This window comes from Vanellus vanellus (assembly GCF_965231255.1).
Source record: "Vanellus vanellus genome assembly, contig: HAP1_SCAFFOLD_109, whole genome shotgun sequence".
NCBI lineage: Eukaryota > Metazoa > Chordata > Aves > Charadriiformes > Charadriidae > Vanellus > Vanellus vanellus.
In genome coordinates this window covers 1-9,404 of record NW_028127033.1, presented here as the reverse complement: position 1 = coordinate 9,404, position 9,404 = coordinate 1, and positions in this window count along the sequence as shown.

Below are 9,404 nucleotides of genomic sequence, written 5' to 3'. Positions count from 1 at the left end.
AACTCGCAAGTGTAAAAGGCGGCACAAGGAAGGGGGCAGGACAACGCGTTGGGAAGAAGGAGAGGGAATTCGTCCGTGTGCGTTTTGTGGCAGTAAGCCGGTATGCTAGCTCAGGCATGGGTGAACACCACATTCCGTTTGCAGGGAGAGCTAAAAACCCCTTTGCTTTTAGAAAGGACACCACCCAGGACACAGTCGGTCCACTTAGAACTCCCTCTTGCACGGAGAGGCCCCCCGTCTCACTGAGAAAGGCTGCAGCTGACAGGCGTCGCTCCTTCCTTCAGCCAGAGGTAGAAGCCAAAGTCATTTCAGGGAAGTGGTACTTGGTGATCAGAGAAGGGACGACATTGTGTGCCTCTACTCAGATCACATTTTCTAAGGAAACAGGACAAAGAGTGGGAAGAAGCCAAAGAAGAAGAAATGGAAAGAAAACTAAGTTCTTTTGGGAAAAACAGCATCCACTTTGTTGAACAACAGGTCAAGATCACAGAATCGCAGAATGGTCAGGGTTGGAAGGGACCTCTGGAGATCATGTAGTCCAATGCCCCCCTGCCCGAGCAGGGTCACCTACAGCAGGTTGCACAGGACGGCATCCAGGCGGGTTTTGAATGTCTGCGGAGTGGGAGACTCCACCACCGCTCCGGGCAGCCTCTTCAAGTGCTCTGCCAGCCTCAAAGTAAAGAAGTTCCTCCTCATGTTAAGATGGAGCTTCCTATGTTCAAGTTTTTCCCCATTACCTCTTGTCCTGTCGCTGGGCACCACTGTAAAAAGGCTGTTCCCATGCCCCTGACACCCTCCCTCTAAGTATTTATAAGTATTAATAAGATCCCACCTCAGTCATCTTCTCTCTAGACTAAAAAGACCCAGGTTCCTCAGCCTTTCCTCATGAGAGAGATGCTCCAATCACCTAATCATCTTAGTAACCTTTTGCTTGAGCCTCTCCAGCAGTTCCCTGACCTTCCTGATCTGGGGAGCCCAGAACTGGACGCAATACTCCAGATGCGGCCGCACCAGGGCAGAGTAGACCTCCCTCCACCTGCTGGCCACACTCTTCTTGATGCACCCCAGGATGCCACTGGCCTTCTTGGCCACCGGGGCACATTGCTGGCTTGTGGTCATCCTGTTGTCCACCAGGACTCCCGGGTCCCTTTCCACAGAGCTGCTCTCCAGCAGGTCAGCCCCCAACCTGTACTGATGCACGGCGTTATTCCTCCCCAGATGCAGTACCTTACACTTGCCCTTGTTGAATTTCATAAGGTTCCTCTGCGCCCAACTCTCCTGCCTGGCCAGGGCACGCTGTATGGTGGCACAGCCTTCCGGCGTGTCAGCCACTCCTCCCAGTTTTGTGACATCAGCAAACTTGCTGAGGGTACACTCCATCCCTTCATCCAGGTCATTGATGACTATATTGAACAGGACTGCATCCCGTACTGACCCCTGAGGGACACCACTTCTTACTCACCTCCAACTAAGCTCTGCAACACTAACCGCAACCCTCTGAGCTCTATCTGTCAGCCACAAGTCAATCATTATTAATTGAATTATTATTCATAGTATTAAAATATTATTAGACTTATAATATTAGCAGACTAATAACAGATAATCATGTATTTTTATAATTACATTATATTATGTTATTCATATAAAAATATCTTTCGATTTATAATTATAATAAATTGTATTATTAATAATATTAAATTATGATTATTAAGGACTGGTTCAGTGACGTTTTCCCCAGAACAACAGCAAGCAACTCACAAGGACTGGAGGAGCAGTAGATGGAAAGGTCACTTTCTGCGCCTTAGTAGTCAGCTTCAGTGAATTCGTATTTTGCCGTATTTTACTCCTGCGGAAAGAGGATTTAGTGAGTGAGTCAGCAGGTGATTAGTGAGTACCACTGGCTTGGGTCTTTCCCACGTAGGCAGAAAGCCTCCCCCTGATGTTTTAGGCAAAACCGCTCCATTTAACCCAAGCCCTAAGTTTTACTCTAGAAAGCCACAAGCGTAACAGAGATGGTCTCATTTCACTCAAGTGCAGCCTACAGATTGTCTTGCCGAGTTTGTGCAGATGCTCTGCAAGCACAAATCTACAGCAGAGGTGAGAAGACGACAGAATTTCAGCTCTCTGTCCCAACAGCCCCCAACAGCTAAGGTCCTGTACCTGATGCAGACCATAGCTTTGATTTCCCTTTAAAAAACAAGCAAACAAACAGAAAAAACACCACCAGAAACAACAAAGCAAACACCACAGATCAGAATTTGACACTGGAGCCACGTGACCCTGCTGCCCCCTACGCTTATCCCCTAACACGACTGTGCTTTCATTCCAGAGTGGCAATCCCCGTCCAACGTGGCTAAGCTCGCAAAAGTTCCTCAAGTCACTTCTGACACTATGCTCTTTTTCACCTCGCTCGGTGCACCTGGACAGACAGACATAGGTGCCGAGCGTCTCGGTACAGAACACACACGCAGCCTTCCCGACAGAGGGAGGCAGTCGTGAACAAGACGCTTTCCAGCGTACCGCACCGCTTGTCCCTCCCAGCACCAATTTCAGAATCACAGAATCGCAATGAAGAGGAAGGCCTTCCCCAATCACCAGAGGTCGTCTGGGCCAGCCCCGCTGCTCCAGCAGGGCCACCTGCAGCGGGCTGCCCAGGACCGTGTCCAGGCGGCGGTTGAATACCTCATTCTGAAACATACTTTTACAAAGAGCAACCTGACAAGCTGAACCGCAAAAACACTGGCAACACATGCAACAGGCCCAGCTTTATGGTGACTCTCTCCTGTCAATTTAAGGGTTCTCTCCACCACGCCACTAAAGCAATACCGCACCAGCAAAGGCTTGTCGCCATTAGTTCTCTAAAACTGGAGCCAACAGCTTACTCGGTACAAGACAGGAGATTAATAGAAGCCCGATTACGTTTATCTTACTCTCTGAAAAAAGCAAACTCCAGGCAAATCAATGTCGGAAAAGCAGTTGGTGCAGCAGGTGCACATCAGCCTCAGGAGACCAGAGGTTAATGTATCTGTTTGCCCGTTACTGGGAAACACGCCTGAGCCATGGCAACCTACTGGTGCTCCCACTCCTTCCAGGCTTCCTCCAGCCCAGACTGCCACATCACCTGCGTGCTCTGCATCTGCCACTCGTTCTCAGCCAGCAGGAACATTTTTCCCTCCTGCCTACAACATCCTTACTTACACTTCTTTTGGGCTTTTGCCTTGAGCAAACCACCAACGCTTGATAAGGGAACTGACTTTGGCAACCCAATGTGCCAGTGCTGCAAATGAGGACGGGGACCATTTCTCAAAGGCAGAGCTGTCTTCTTTTCCTTTGACCTTTTTAAAAGGTCTGGGGAGAAAAAAACAAAAACAAAAAAACTTTGGAAAAAAGTCCCAAGTCACAGATATTAAGTACCACTCCCGTATTGACAGGCAGAAACGCAGCAGTGCTGCTAAGCGGCCTTAACACAGCAGAGTGCGAGCTGGCCGGCAGGCAGTAAGGGGAGAGCATCCACTGTCGTGGAGTGCCCGCTCAGGACAAGGCTTCTGGTGGTCTTGGTTCTCATGAGCCTCATCTCAGGGTCAGATGGAGTCCTAATCCAGACACAAGGGGTGTGCTCCCACACGCGTGTCAGGGCTGAGCAGGGGTAGTGCAGGTCTCCTCTCTCCCACCCAACTCTTTTGGAAGACTTGAAACTGGCATACCAGGGTTCACATTTTGTAAAATGCCTCTGATAACTTTCATTTATAACTGGACTTGCATTTACCACTGCTTTGTTCCTGATCTTTTTCTCCTTTTAAATAGGAAAATACATAAAAGACAAAAAAAGAAGCTGTTAGCCAGATAATCCCAGCAAACAAGAAGAGTTCCCGTCAAATGTGACTTTTCCTCTTCTTCTTCTTCTGTTCTTTTCCCTGTTCAGAAATATCCCGTGTAGCTCTGAAACTTCACAAGTGGAAATGTCTCACGGCCACTTTGCTCTGCGGGTGGAAGCATCTGCTGCCCTCTCTTGTACCACTACCAGCAGTCACCGCCTGGTTTGCTTTGGACCCTGCCAGCCCGGGAAAATCCCCTCCTCTCCAGCTAAGCCTGACTTGCAGCAATGCAGCCACAGCTGCTGTGCCCCTCGTACGCGGCGCAATGTGGGATGGGGTACTTCCAAACCAGACCTCATCCACCCCAAGCGTGGGTACGCCAGGCAGGCGGACAAATCCCCTGCAGAGACAACTCCAGCTGCTCCTGCACAGAGCTGGCTCCGGCGTGGGGAGTTTCTTGGTCTGTGTCCCTTGGCACGTGAAAGCAATTCAGCCCTTTGCAAGACTGAATCGATGCTGGAAAAATTAAATTTTCTGTGCCTGATATCTCCTAGTAGGCGGGCTGCTGCAGCTACAAGGTCACTGAGACGTGATCCGCTTTGGCATAACAGCAGTGTAAGCGCCTGAGCTCTTTTTGGGGCAGCTGGAATAAGAAGGAATAAGTCGTGCTGGAGTCCCAGCAAAAGCCTGACTGAAAGGACCACAAAGAGAGCGGCGTTCAGTCCTGAGCCCCAGAAAGGGCAGGAGGAGAGCAAAGGGGAGGAGAGGGGGGAACCTTCTCCTCCAGAAGGACCCAACAGACTGGGAAAGCGGCCGGGAAGTGAGCTGCTCCTGGGCAGGCAGGAATAGCTCTGTGTGGCACTGTCGCTGGGATCTGGCGCTGGGAAGCAGAGGTGACAAACACCTGGCAGCAGGGATCATCTGTAGGTTCTACGTTTCAACTCCATGCTGCATCACTGGGAGGGAAAAGGAAGGAAAGAAGCGGAAGTCACACGTAGGAGAGAGACCCAGAATTCTCAGGAAAAAGTCACCTCTGTCCCACAACTTAGTTGTGAAAATATATGCCCTCCGCTAATACAAAGACAGAATAAGCTCTTAATCTGCTGCCTTTGCTTATTGACAGATTCGCTCTTTCTTCATCCGGAGCTGTCAATCACTTTGAAGGGGTATCTTTTGTCCTTTTGCCCAGCACCTGACAGCAATTTGCAGCAGGAACAGAACAGGAAAAATTATGAAAGCGTACCTTTCAGCATAGCGTAAGGCTGACAACGTTCCTTTGTAAGAGAGGTCTGCCGGACTCACGGCCGCAATCTGGAAGCGTATGAAAAGTATCAACTGACATTAGACTTTGAAGGAGATTTTTTTTTAAAGCAGTGTTAAACACTACCAAAAATCAGATAGGGATTAAGTCCATAAACATAAAAGGAGAATCCTAGTGTCTTAGCAACCTGGCTATAAATTAACTCCTTTAGCATTTGAAGAAACTCAGGTAAGCTGTTTCAAGGCTGTCAGCATTTAGTCAATGTTTTCACAGATGCACTTTTTCTATTTGTATTCCTCCATCTCTCTACTGATAGTCCTTTCTTTAAGAAAAAATACCTCTTCAGAGATGATGGAGTACACAGTTAGTTCCCTGAGACAAAGGCGATCCTTTGGCAGTTTCATCTTATTTAGGAATGAAACATCTTGTGCACAGCCCAAACGATAATCTCAGATTTCAGGAAAAAAATATAGTTGCTTCATAATATTGCTTCATTTTATGGAAAGAGCATGGCTTTTCTAAATAAAGGGGGGCTGCTTATGAGTGTTATACCTACATTTCTCTCTATTTAGATACGTTTTTACAAATATGCAGAAAACTCTTGCAGAAGAAATGGGGTTTGAATGGTTAATGTAGAAAGAGAGAGAGATTTTTGTTCTGAAAACAGAAGTGCTCTCCATTTGAGTAATGCGTTTCCTAGTGGCAAGAAACGTGTGACCAGCAGAAGGGTTCTCACCTTTATGTTGCATAGAAAGCAATCTTTTATCTTTTTATCTACACGCACTTTCACCACTGTTAGAGCCATGCGATCAGAATTAGAATCAGTTTACCATGATGGTCCGGCTGTTTCCCCCCAGAGCGGACTGCAGGAGTTTCGTCAGGACCGAGTCCTTGAATGGGATATGCAGCACTTTCTTTCCTGGAGCAACCTCAGCCAGAGCACTAAGGGAAAGAAAGTCAAAATATGGGAACAGTAAAGCATAACCATCAAAAGCAAATTAACGGGGGAGAAACTACCTGCTTATTTCACACTTATGTTCATTCTTCAGTATATGAGTGCTTATGTACATCTCAGGCTTTATTCACTTAAGTAACTTTATTAGCCACGCAGCAAGTTGGTCTCTGTCGCAATCCCCAGCACTTCCCGCTGGATTAGGCTTTGGGAAACAATTCAAGGGTCCCCAGCCACGAGTAAGGAACGAGCCGTTACTAACTGGCAAATCCGTAGAAACACCAGCCCCAGTCATGAGGAGAAAGTCTCATTTTTCAGTCATGGATTTTCACGGGTTTTGTTTTCAAGCCACCCAAACAGGGCGCGCTTTTATAGCCATCAGCAATTAAGTTCTCCGTCCCCTCCAGAAAAGCCTTTTCCTAAAGGCGCTCTCCTTCCAAGGGCAGACCCACAAAAAGAAGCCCTCTCTGCTTAATCCATTTCACAGAGACTTTCAAATGCAAACAAGAATTAAACAGGACGTCTTTTCCCCGCTTCAGGGAAAGCCACTAATAGAGACCTTGGCAACATATTTAGCAAATCTATCATTGTAATGCCTTTGCATTGCCCATTTCCACCTGGAGAGCAGGTTGAAAGGACTCATAAAAAAAAACCAAACCAACCACAAAACATATTCCTGTCTAGGGGGTAATTTTATGAAAATAGGACAGAAGTGAAATTCCTGCGAAACAGAGGGGTTATGATTGTTACCATCTTCTTCAGCCTTAACGATCTGAACCTCTTTTTACAGGTACACGGCATCAAGAAACATTTTCGAGGCGCAAAGAAAACCCCACTTATTCACCCCTTTACCCCAAAGATCTTTTCACCACACGGATTCCACCACCAATACACAGCTGCTAAATATCCCCGGCTGCTGCCGATCCGTAAAAAACCCTTCAAAATACAAGAGAACGCTGAGCCCGGCACGCTGACGGTGCTGCCAGGGCTGTGAGTCGGAGCTGGACGGAGTCACAGCCCCGGAGGTTGAAATCAGCCCCACACTCAGGCACAACCCAGGGTTTCAAGCCTCGCTACAAACCAGCCCACTGCTTTTGAAAAAAAAAAAAACAAACAGGGAGATTCACCTCGAAAGAAACCACGTTCTCGACGCCAAAGGGGCGCTGGTCCATGGCCGCCGTCGCCCTTAGGGCCAGTTCCATGGGGCTTCGCTTGACCTGGAGCAGAACTCGCAGGCGTGAGGACAAAGAGTACCCTACACAAAATCTAAAAAAAGGAAATGTTAAATAAGATTTGCTGTTACTCACCCACCAAAGCCTAACCACTACAACTGGCCCTTTCACAACCAGGCCTGATCGCAGAAGAAAACTGAAATATCCCAATTCCTGGTTCAAACACAAGGCGTTGAGCTGCCCAGACCCCACGTGTGGGCTGGGCAGACGGGGGGCTCTTCTTCTCAAATCCCGCAGGAAGAGAAAGGGCAGGAGTGTTTTCCCAGCCCTGGAAGAGGTTGTGGGGCTGCCCCAGATTTGGCGGAGTTTGGTAGCTCTTCCTGAGGGAAAACACTGCTCTCGGCATGGACCTGGGGGCTCTCCCTGAGGGAATTGCTGCTCCCAGCCTTGCAGGAGTCTGTAGGGCAACTGCAGGAATGGATTTAGGGCTCTCCCTTGTTGTAAAATCACCAGATTGTGGTTATAGTAGAAGTAGAATGTGAGAGCACTGGGTGTTCTGGAAGTTGTAACCATAGAGCCCTCACTAGGTAATCGTTGTTTTGTATCAAGGAACAAGTAGAACCCAGATGAAACAATGAAGAATAGAATAGAGAAGTTTTGTTTGAGGCTAGTAATTATAGAAACCTGTTATGCACCAGTGACGCTGCTTAGAAACCCCCTTACCCTTCCCATCTTGATTTAAATATCTAGACCCAAAATAATAGATATTAATAGAAATAACCATTGATTATTTGGATATGGGTATTGAGAGTAATGTATAGTCAAGGGACCGATCAATGAAAATCAAACCCATAATAGGCATTTGGGAACTAGGTATGACCTAAACTAACTGTTGAACAATGTAGCTTTGAAGTACCTGTCAAGAAAGCGATGAGTTGTAGGCCTGGTTAGTAAACCGAGAAAATCTTCTGGAGGTTCCAAGATTAAAGGTGGGGTGGAAATCTGTGACCAAGCTGAGCACGCGCAAGGACCGGGTTCAACCAGAGGACACAGTGAGGAAGACCCTGGACGACCACCAGTGTACCTGAAGGCCCATGCATCATGGATATATTAATGAGTTCCCGGAAATTGTATAAATATGTTAATTGTTTCTCGGAAATGTGATGAATATGTCTATTTGGACTGTATATAATTTTTGTAGTGGAGCAACTCGGTACGCACACTGGGTGGAGTGAACCCGTGCATCCGGTGCCATAATAAAGAAGTGCCTGCTTTGTAACTTAAATTAAGGCTTAGAAAGTTTGGTTCTGCCGATTTACGGTAACGGGGGGGGGGGGGGGGGCGATAGGCGACGCCTCCTTTTGGGGAGGTACATTGTACTCAGAGACGTGGCGCGCAGCCGCTGCACCGGGAGGGCTGTCCGGGGGCGGCGGGGCCGGGCCTCGGGGAATGGGGGCAGAAGAGACGGCCGGCCCAGTGCCCGGGGAGGGGGCAGCCCCCCCGGCCTGACGCCGCAGGTAGCGGCGTTAAGCGATTTCAAGTGGAATTGCTGCATTGGCAGAAACTCCCCGTGACGTCTGAGCAGCGGGGGGCTCCCACACACCCCCGCACGGGGGCTTCGGCGTGGGGGCTCCCACACACCCCCGCACGGGGGCTTCGGAGGCAGGGCCCCGCCCGGCACTGACGCACAGGGGTTCAGCGCGCTGCCTGACCGCCACCCACACCCCCGCGCCGACCCGCCCACGGCTACCGGGGGGTGGACGGCGGCGGCGGGGACACCCCGGCTCGGTACGGGCGAAAAATAACGCACACACACCCCCCGCCAGCGCCTGCCCCCCACAACCGGCACGATATTTGCATAGACCACGCCCCCTCCCATAGATTTCCACACACCGCGCCTCCAGAACGAGTCGTCCCATGCGCCACCGCCCCCGCGCCCAGATTCGCATGCGCCACGCCCCCGACTCGCTATATTTGGATGCACCACGCCCATAGTCACACATATTTGCATAGGCCACGCCCCTCGCACCACCCACCTACCAGAGGCCACTCACCCCGGGCGAGGAACGGGGCAAGCAAAACCCGCAGCGGGCCCGGGGAAGACCGGGCAGCCTCGAAGGTGGGGGGGGGGGCGGGGGGAGAAGACCAGCCTCGAAGGGGGGGGGGGGGGGGGGGGGGAGAAGACCAGCCTCGAAGGGGGGGGG